The sequence below is a fragment of the Euprymna scolopes genome, chromosome 28, assembly GCF_053919585.1.
Source record: "Euprymna scolopes isolate OS-2025 chromosome 28, ASM5391958v1, whole genome shotgun sequence".
NCBI lineage: Eukaryota > Metazoa > Mollusca > Cephalopoda > Sepiida > Sepiolidae > Euprymna > Euprymna scolopes.
In genome coordinates this window covers 92,738,470-92,749,889 of record NC_136509.1, presented here as the reverse complement: position 1 = coordinate 92,749,889, position 11,420 = coordinate 92,738,470, and the positions used below count along the sequence as shown (strand labels likewise).

Genomic DNA, 11,420 nt, shown 5'->3' with positions numbered 1-11,420 from the left:
AAATCCTTCATGACTGAGGCAATTTTTATTTTTGTTCCTATCCAGAGGACCCTTTTGGGGAAGCTGGATTTTTCCCACATTAAAAACCGCCCTTATGTCTAACTCTGCTCTCGTGGGGAGGCAAGTAAATCGGAACATTCTGTTTAAAGACGCCAACAAGCAGTGCGTCCTATGTTGTCATGACAACGTATTTTGACCAATCAGATGTCAGTATATGTAGAAACGGTAGCAAACCAACAAGATGGCGCTTTATATGACAACAATGATGCCGTCCTTGAATACAACAAATACAAATGAGAAAAACAGGCCGCCTCGTTTATTATAATCAGCCGCATTAAAGTAACCCCTGAAGAGTCCAGTGCGATAAATTTCTATCCCATGTTTATGAGGTGGGTAAATTACCTTTACAAACAAAAACATTCGATCCCCCGACGCCGCTCTCGGCGCGTATAATAATGGCAAAAAAAAAAATCGAATAACTAATCAGTTTTTTTATATTTTGTAAGAATAAATCACAAAAATGTCCGCATTTTATTAACATGTCGTGTTTTAACACGAATATGCTATTTTAGTTTTTAAATCAATTAAAAATAATGTATTTTGTTTTAATTAGAATTTTTTAAAAATAATAAGTTCTTGTATAGATCAGTCCCCATGGATTCCAATAATGGTTCGATAAAATCCGGTAACAGTAACGAATTTCGACAACGGGTAAATGTCGATCACACAAAATGAAACTCGGGTTTCTGAAATGAAAACGAAAAATATAAAATGAAAACATTTTTTTACTGATATCACATTGTGTGTGGGTGGGTGGGGCGGGGCGGGGCGGGTACATTTATTGATTTTTTTAAATTTTTATTTATCTACTTGAAAATGTTTCCCTAGTGTATTTTTTAAACAAATTTTTCAATCGCGCTAATAATTTATTTGCTGTATAGATTACTGCATTTCACGCAAACATAGATATCTACCATTTCCCAAAAAGAATTTGAAAAAGGACAGAGTTGCTGCTTGTGTAGATTGGTGATATTTTAAACCCACGCATTTCAGATATAAACTTTATCACGTACTTGCGTGTCATGTCGAAATTAGTAGAAATTTCAAGAATTACGAAAAATTATCTGTAGAAGAATTGTGCAACCAATTCAGTATGACAAACTGATTTATCGTCCTTGACTTAAATTAAGGGTGCGTCATTTTTAAACTGGACGTAATTGTGACTGGGTTTTTGTTTTTTTTTGGGGGGGGGGGGGTTTTGTTTTTTTGTTAAAAAAATCTACTAATCGGTCAGGGAAGGAGAAACCCTTCTAGACTGATGTAATTTTAATTTTAATGCAAACTGCCTATTTAATTTTGGGGATAGCTGGATTTTCTTCAAATTAAAAACTGATCTTGTGTTTAACTCTGCTCTTGTGGAGAGACAAATAATAATTATTAACTAAATAAATGTTGTGTGACTGGAAAATAAAAATGCGTGAACTCGATTTTTAATGGTCCAAAAATATTTTTGTAAATTTAACTTTTTATTGATCAAAATTTATTGCCAAAACTGTCAATGCTTGGAAATATGGGTAAATTTTTACTTTAACTGCAACTCAACACCCACCTTTAAAGTAACGATTTTTATAGGTTTTCGGTGTGCTGAAAACGAATATCGCATTCAAATTTAGGGCAGACAAATAGTTTTCTGGGTATTAAGATATTTTTCCAATGTATTACTTAATAAATGTAATTGGCGTTCGCCATTCTTACCATGGGGAGGAGGGGGTCAACACGCTTCCACATAAGTACTTTTCAGTTGGAAAAAACATGGCCACCAGTGAAAACATAATAGATTACATTGGATCATAATGGTCTTAATATCCAGAAAATTACTTATCTGCACGAAATTTAAATCTGATATTCGTTTTCAGCATATCCGAAAACTTATAAAAGTCGTCAATTTAACGGTGAATTCTGAGGTGGAAAGAAAGTAAAAATATCAGAATTTTAAACAGAAAATAAAAGTTTGAAATAAAAATAGTTAACAAATAATTGTTACCAAATGCAATAAAAGTAGGTTAGGGTTAGAAAAAGGTGGAGGGAGGGATTATTTCAATAGCCAGATCAGTACAACAAAATTTATAACGGTCGTTTCATTAATTTTCTGTCTCATATTTTGGTACTTGCACAGTTTAATCAAGACATTAAAATGAAAATATCAAAAAGAAGTTTAAATTGTACGTATCCGTTATGGAATGCAGTTCTCCGAAAAAAATTTCATTTAATTTCATCAAGTAGTTTTTTTTTTGTTTGTTTGTTTGTTTGTTTTTATGTTGTTGTTTTTTTTTTACAGCGAAAAAAAAACAATTTGTTATGATACCGAGCAAAAGGTTCGATTTTTAGGAAGAAAAGCTAGAATTAAAGATGGGGAGGTGCTAATGCAGAGAATGATCTGCGCTATTTTTTAAATCGTATTTCCACGTTTAATTAAAGTTTTATGATATGTTTTTTTATTCAATTGTAAGGTTAAAGTACAGAATAGGTACAAAACACCCTCCCCTTCCCACGTTAAGAATGGCTTTTTAAATAACGTTATTATTTCAGCACGGATCACTCTCTGCATGAGTACCGATGGGGAGGGAGTGTCTGCGCTTTAATTGGAGTTATCTCCCCGTGGTGTTTCTAAAATTCAAACAAAAATTTACAAATAAATCCAAGATGTCTGCCTTCAACGCGCTCTCATAAAAACGTGTTTTTCCGCTGTAAAAAAAAAAAAAACTATTCGATAAAATTAAGTGAATTTTTTTTTTTTTTTTTTTTTTTTTTTGAGATCTTCAGTTCAAAACGGATACGTACAATATAACCGTTTTTCGATATATATATATATATATATATATATATATATATATATATATATATATATATATATATATATATATTTCATGCCTTGATTAAACTGTACAAGTACCCAAGGTCGAATTAAATTATTATCTAACGCAATTTCAAATGTAAGAAGAATTCCAATTTTTTTTTCTTACTTACTTTTTTATGAGTTTAAACACATCGTTAATCGAAACTCATCAAAGTCTTATTAGTTTTTAGCGACAGGAGTTAACATTAATGAAATAAGTACTTTTCTGATTTAACGAAACAAAAAAAAATATCTTTTTTCCCTTTAACTCAAAAAAAAAACTACGGTTTCTAAGAATTACGTTAAAACTTATCAACAATAATTTGCTCAAATTATGGGGGGGGGGAAACAGGAATCTGCTCGTCTTAAATCAAGAATTTGCACAGATTATCAAAAAAAATAATCATTATGCAAAAAACTGAGAATATTTAAATCTAGCTTGTTTTGCAAAAAAAAAGAAAATGTGAGAAATTATTTCTCATATCCCAATTTACTCCCTGTAGAAGCAAAAGAATCCACAAATACAAAAGCCATATTTTTTCAAACTCAAAATTTATTCAAAAGTAACAGCAATGACAGTTTATTAGTTCTGGTATCGTCCATTTGCAAAACGGTGGCCTGTTTTGCCTCCATACGCATGGAGCCAGTAGTATGAATTCCTATTGTCGGAATGTTAGTTCTTTGTTTCTGGAAAGGATCCATGAATGTTCATGGTGGACTCCGCTGGAATATTGGTGCCTATAATTAAGCATAATGTGAGTCACTTGGGACTCTAGATGAATTGAGATAAGATCCAATATTTGGTAAATAAACATGAAGAACTGTTCTTGAATTTCATCCTTAATTTGGATAGCTTCAGCAATATAAAGTTGTCTCTGCTTGTAGAGATGTGGTTCCTTGTTCATCAATTAAGGAATTGTCGTGGCTCCCTCCAGTGTAGGAGCCGCTGGGTTTGGAGTCCATCTGTTGCCGAGTCTCTGCGTTGACTGAAAGTAAAAGCATGATACAAAAGCGTGCCAAGCAAATCACCTGACACATTCAAAATTAACCAATGACGGCCAACCACTAAACTGCGATGGCGGCTAAACAAAACAAGAAAGATGGCGACTGCATATGGAATTTCTCACATGTAAAAAAATATAGTTTTAATCTTTTTGTGCCACCTGCTGAAGGGTAGACAGTATATTATAGTTTTAATTTTTAACAATTTGAATGGAGAGAAATGCCACCTGGTGACAGTTTAGTGAAACGCAAAAAAAAAAAAAATAGCGCCGTCCGTTTAATGCAGAAGTGCCAAATTCAGTAACGAGTTACTATGGCAACAACCAAAGAACGTCTACACAAAATTAAACTCGGGTTGTTGTTGTTATTGTTGGTACTTGTACAGTTTAATCAAGACATTCAAAAATGATAATATCGAAAAAAAAAAAAAAAGGTTATATTGTGCGTATCTGTTTTGGACTGAAGATCTCAAAAAAAATTTTTTTTACTTAATTTGAGTAGGTTTTTTTTGTTTTTTTGTTTGTTTGTTTTTTTACAGCGGAAAAACACGTTTTAATGAGAGCGCAATGAAGGTAGCCATCTTTGAATTTTTGGAATACACCACGGGGAGATAAATCAGTTTAAAGAGCCGACACTCCCTCTCCACCTTCAACACTAGCTTTTCTTCCTAAAAATCGAAACATTGCTACCATGCTCGGTATCATAACAAATTGTTTTTTAGCTGTAAAAAAAAAAAAAAAAAAAAAAAAAAAAAAAACTACTTAATCAAATTAAGTGAATTTTTCCGGAGAACTTCATTCCATAACGGATACGTACAATATAACCTTTGCTCGATATTTTCATTTTTTAATGTCTTGATTAAACTGTACAAGTACCCGACCTTGAAATTGGGGTCGTAAGTTACTAGCGTATTATAATTGCATTTTTCGAATTAAAATCCCACGTGACTAAATTGGAAAAAAACAAAAAAACAACTTTGGTTCAAATTTTGTAGACGTAAAGAAAAAAAAAAGAAACGGGAATAAAGAAACCGTTAATGATTTTTTTTTTCTGTAATTTAAATGTTTAAATCTAAAAGTCACACTATATTTGAATGTTTTTATCTTCACGCATTGGAGATTAATTTAATTTTTAAATTAATTGATTGATTTGAATTGAGATTAATGCCATGTTTGATGTTGAATTGTTTGTGCTGCTGCTGTTGCCAGTTTTCAAATGATAATGTGAGTTGAAATTATATTAAAAATAGTGGGAAGGAAAGGGTTTAATCCCCCTCCCCATTTTTTCAGGCATCCTTGGTGTCGCTCGGGAATTTCGAATACGGTTATAAATGTGTAGCTTGATCATATTCCTTAGAGCATTTGCCCTAGTTTTGGGGTCGATTAATTGCTGACGGTAATTTCGTTAGCATTGTTTATTTGTGATTACAATTCCATTTTGGAATAATATTGGCGATTTTCGCCAGCTTAATATTTGCAGATAATTATATCTCTGTTATTTTATTAACTGTTCTCTAGGGACGAAATATGGCCCTAAAAGAATTAACGACTAAGTGGGAAGCCAAAAAGCTTTGTATAAATAGTACTGTGAAGTGGTTAGAAGTTAACAAGCCTTCACTAGATATTTGAAGTTCCGAAAGATGGTAATTAGAGATTGGTTGTACCTCCAAGTGTTTGAGAATTATGTGGAATGTGGAATAGTGGAGCAGTTTTTTGTCCCGCCTGGGAAATATGAGGATTATATTTGGGTTCCACATAGATCCGTTATTAAGGAGGGACCCGGAGTGACGACAAAAATTTGTCCCGTATTTAACTGCTCTCTGAAACGTCGATAGGGAACGTCAATTAATGACGCTACTTACATGGGCGTGAACTTAACTGCTAAATTATTTGATTTATTTCTGGGATTCAGGGAAAACGAATATGTCCTACATGATATAAGGAAGGCCTTTTTACAAATTCACCTTAAATCGGAAGAGGATAAAAACAGATTTTGTTTTTTCCTTAAAAAAGGTGACAAATTATGTACATACAGGTACAAAACAATTATATTTGGGTTCAATGCTAGCCCCTTCATTCTGAACTTCATTTTGAAATTCCATGCGGAAAAATATGCAAAAGATGCAGCATCGGATGCTATTTCCAACAATTTTTATGTGGATAATCTTGTCACCACTAGTTGTGATGGAGAGTCCCTACTTGCTATTTATAACAATATTCATAGCAGATTGTTAGAGGAAAGATTTGATTTGCGATCCTGCAATTCTAACTGTTCTAAGATACAAGATAAAATGTTGAAGGATGAAACTATTTCTTCTCCCTTCCCAGCCTTTGAGAAGGTATTGGGATACCAATATGATTTGATTCGGGGACACGTTCAAACTTTCTCCCACTTTAGTGGACCCTGAGGTCAATACCAAACGGGGGATTCTTTCGCAAATATCAGGAGTATATGACCTCTTATCTATGCTTCTCCCCGTCATGATACAGGGGAAGACCATTGTCAGTTCGATCTGGAAAAGCAAGTTGTCGTGGGATGAGCAGATACCCGAAGAGCTCAATAAGCTGTGGCAAACCCATGCCAAGGATCTAAATGACTTGGGGAAATTTGAATTTCCCAAGCATGTATTGTCAGAAAATCATTCTGTCAAATTTATTTGTTTCTGTGGCGCATCGAAAAACGCATATGGATTCACCCTGTATGCGAAACAGGGAGCGAATTGTTCTCTGTTGTTTGCAAAGGCCAGAGTAGCCCCAATTAAAGGGAAGTCATTTCCTACTTTGGTACTATTGCCTATGTTTTTAACCCTTAAGGTAGCCCCTTAGATTTTGGATGCTCTGCGGCCCCTTAAAATTGATAATTTTTCCCTGCTGTTTGATTCCCAGATTGCCCTCTCGTGGGTCCTGAACAGTAAAGGATCCAAGAAAAATATATTCATTGAAAACAGGATCGCAGAGATCAAAAAATTTTCAGAAGATATTGATATTAAATTTGGAGTTTTACTGAAATTAAAATATGTTTCTTCGTCGGAAAATCCGACAGATCTTCTAACTAGAAGTATCAACACTTCTAAATTTTCTCAGTTATTCAATTTCTGGGTGTATGGCCCGAAATGGCTCAATAGAGATGGCATTGATTTGCCAATCTCACCCTTACCTTATCTAAACGAAACTAATAAAAAAAATTGTATCAGGTTTGTACTCTCAGGAGGCACATCCTTCTGAAAATACCTTCCCATTGGATATTACAAGATATTCCAGCTTATCTAAGGCAATCAGCGTCTTGGAATGGGTGTTGAAATTTTATGATCTATTGCACCACTGTAGTGCTGACAATTTTAATAGGGTAAAATTATTGCTTTTTGCTAATATGCAAATAGAGGCTTTCTCTCTGGAATTAGGTTACTTGAAACAACCTTCTGTGCCTTCCCCTGGGGTTACTGCCTTAGGGTTACTGCCTTAGGGTTACTGCCTTAGGGTTACTGCCTTAGGGTTATTCCTTGATAAAGATGGGTTAATTAGAACCAGGGGTAGGATACAGAATTCGGATATTCTCCCTTTCGAGGTCAAGTTTTCCCTTTTGTTGGGGAAAAATCATTATTTAACAAAACTGGCGATTAGGGAAGCTCATCTTAACTGTTACCACATGGGGGTTAATTCAACTCTCAGTAAGTTAAGGCTGTCTGGGGTTTGGATCCCTCAGGGGAGACAAGCCGTAAAAGCCTTCGTGCGTACTTGCATTGTATGTAAAAAAAGAAATGCTCTGCCTTGTAAGGCACCTGCAGGGTCACTATTGCCTGCTCACAGGGTGAACTTTGTTCACCCATTGAAACAAGTCTGTGTGGATTTCACCGGTCAATTTTCCATAAAAGTTAGAGGGGTAGAAGTTAAAATGTAAATATTACTTTTTACATGCAGGAGTTTGCGTGCAATTCACTTAGAATTATTGATGGACATGAGCACCCACTTTTTCATGCTGGCCTTTGTTAGGTTTACCAATTTATTTGGTATCTCTACGCATGTGTATTCTGATAACACAAAATCCTTTGTTGCGTCTGGAATATTGTCAAATGTGCTCGAAGCGGATGAGTTGAAGGAACAATTTTAATCCATTCACATCATCCATCGAACAATTCTCCTTTACTCTGCCTGGAATGGGGGAGCCTGGAAGAGACTAATTAAAACTGTCAAGCAATGTTTGAGGAAACTATTAGGAAGAACAAAGTTGGATTATTTTGAATTTCTGACTGCATTTTCTGATGTGCAAAAGGCAATAAATGACAGACCTTTCACTTATATTGCTTATACCGACAGCGGCTTTAGTATTTTAACTCCAAATCATTTTCTTCAAACAGGCTATCAACATCGTTTGCTTATTAATAATTATGATTCTGAATTATGTCCTGACCCCCCCCCCCCAAATAGGACCTCCTTATTACATTCCCTCGAAGTGAGGAATAAATTTGTTGAAAAATTCAATCGTATCTGGCATAATGATTACCTCTTGTCATTAAGAGAAGTCGATACCAAAATTGGAAGCAATTGTGCCCCCAAGTTATCTGTTGGAGTCTCTCAACAAAACCAGACAATTTTGGAATCTTGGTAAAATAATTAAATTAATTACTGAAAGTGACAATAATGTTCGTTCTATGGTCATTCTTAAGGATGGTTGTGAACAGGTCCATATCTTAAAAAATCTTGTGCCCTTGGAAATTAAGGGTAATGATGATATTGTATCAAGTGAGTTTTTAGAAGAAGGAGGTCCCTTTTTTATCCAAACTGTTCAGTTTCTAATGATGGAATATCGCCTATGGTGTGCTGCGATTCCTGTGACAGCTGGTACCATTTCAGCTACCTAAGAGTTAATCAGCAAGATACCTTAGAGGAGTGGCTTTGTTCTGATTGTAAGAATGAAGCTCTGCAGGTCATTCTATATGGTGAAAATTAGTTAATGTCTGGATGCATGAGAATTTTGAAGTTTAAACTGAAAATTAACAACAGACAGTGGCACACATATGTTAATATTAAGAAATTTTAACTGAATTAAAGTTATAATTATTGAATCTCAATTTGAATTGTCAACAAACAAACATATTAAGAAGTTTGACTGAACTGAAACATATTGAAATTATAAATTTGTCTGAGTTAGGACTTGTTTATTGGATTAACTTCCTATTTGTCATTTATCCAACCGTATTATTAATTAATTTGTATTGGGGAAAAAAGTAATGATTATCCATTACTTTTTCCCCCCTCTCCTTTGTAGTGTGTGAGAAATTCCATATACAGTCGCCATCTTTCTTGTTTTGTTTGGCTGCCATCGCAGTTTAGTGGTTGGCCGTCATTGGTTAATTTTGAATGTGTCAGGTGATTTGCTTGATGCGCTTTTGTATCATGCTTTTACTTTCAGTCCACGCAGAGACTCGGCAACAGATGGACTCCAAACCCAGCGGCTCCTACACTGGAGGGAGCCACGACAATTCCTTCATGTTGTATCACCAAGCAGTTGGTGAACAAGGAACCACATCTCTACAAGTAGAGACAACTTTATATTGCTGAAGCTATCCAAATTAAGGATGACATTCAAGAACAGTTCATTTCATGTTTATTTACCAAATATTGGATCTTATCTCAATTCATCTAGAGTCACAAGTGACTCACATTATGCTTAATTATAGGCACCAATATTCCAGCAGAGTCCACCATGAACATTCATGGATCCTTTCCAGAAACAAAGAACTAATATTCCGACAATAGGAATTCATACTACTGGCTCGATGCGTATGGAGGCAAAACAGGCTACCGTTTTTCAAATGGACGATACTAGAACCAATAAACTGTCATTGCTGTTACATTTGAATAAATTTTGAGTTTAAAAGATATGGCTTTTGTATTTGTGGATTCTTTTGCCTCTACAGGGAGTAAATTGGGATGTGAGAAATAATTTCTTACATACAGTGACAATTTGATTTTAATTCAAAAAATGTTTCAGAAAAAAAAAAATCTAACGTTGCTTTTAATTCGAAAAATATTTCATTTAAATTATTACATTATTCTGGAAAAAATACAATTTGACTTTAATTCAAAAAATGTTTCCAGGGGAAATATCCAATGTCACTTTAATTCAAAAATTGTTTTATTAAAATTATATTTTCTTATGTAGACTTTTCAGTAAATATTTTAACAATTATATATTGATACATTTTTATACAATAAATGCTTTTTCAAATATTTTTGTGTTCAGAAAAAAAATCTTGTTTGTTATTTATTTGCCATGTAGAAGAAATTAGAGTTATCCCCCCTAACAATAGCGCCGTCCGTGTAATGCCGAAGTGCCTCGAATTTTACCTTAGTAGCCATCTTATACGTCTTTGATCTGGTTAAGTACCACCAAAAATTACTCAAAACTCCTTTTTTTTTTTCATATGTGATGTCCATCCATCCATCCAACACAGCTGTAGCCGAGATTGAACTCACTACACGAGTTTGTAGTGTAATTCAAATCTTGTCGGTAGCTGAATACTTGATGTTTCGCTAGGACTATCAAGGGTATTTTTATTGTGACGCCATCACTAGACGGGGTGCATACCACAACTTAAGAAAGTCCTATCTACCCTCGAGAGAAGAATAGATCGTGCCAGTTTCTCAACCTGGTATTTTACCTCGCAGTAACATCGCCTGACGCCTCGCCTTCCCATCTGGTACCGGCCAGGCTCAACGTTGCTTAACTTCAGTGATCTGGTGAGAACTAGTATGTCAACGTGATTGTGCCGTATCAAATCTGATGTACATGTAACTAATTTTATTTTTATTTATCATTCTTTCTTTAAAAACAAAAAAAATCAATCTACTTTCATCAAACGCCAAATCTGTTAAATATAACTTCGAATTGCGTGGGTGTATTTCTGTCTATAATCGATAATTTACTTAAAAGTTTATTTTGGTGCTTGTTAAACCGACAGATCGATTTTTAAAAATATGTTGTTTTTAAGTAAAATAACAGTACATGTCCGGTCGAAAATAGTAATATATCCCAAAATTACGAAAATTCATTTGGTAGAAAATTATTTATAGTTAAAAGCATTTTGGGGTTTGTGTTACTATACATATAGATTCGAAAAAGTGATCAAAAAACAAACATATAACAAATAAATGTTATCAAAGGCAAGATAAGTTACTCTTCTATCTAACTTTAAAAGGTTTTAGTGGTTTTACTCACTATACAGCATGTAATCAGTTCGAAAATCATGCAGTGTTTATCGATATGTTTGAAAAAGAAAAATGGCGGCATGCTCGCTACTTAACACGGTAAGTTTGGGAAAATGAATTCAAACTAAAAAATTATACAACATACTGTTAGAAACCCACCGAATATATGTCCGCCTATGTCACGGTAACATATATTTTCGTAATTCTTTAATATATTACTTTTTTCGGCATGAAAATTAAGTACTGTTGTTTTTTCACAAAATTCCACATTAAACCTGCAAATATTGTAAAAATTGAACCAATAGAAAAATTTT

General features: G+C 34.1%; 1 protein-coding gene across 2 annotated transcripts in view; it reads left to right on the top strand.

Moving 5' to 3' along the window:
* Window positions 1-202: 202 nt before the first annotated feature.
* The window catches only part of LOC145249736 (coiled-coil domain-containing protein 171-like), a 282,316-nt gene continuing 271,098 nt past the window's right edge, over window positions 203-11,420 (top strand). The window contains exon 1 of one of the 2 annotated variants that reach the window (XM_080111637.1): window positions 203-389. The gene's annotated coding sequence lies outside the window, so the exon portion shown is untranslated. The remainder of the gene's footprint in view (window positions 390-11,420) is intronic. The other variant, XM_080111638.1, reaches the window with a different exon arrangement.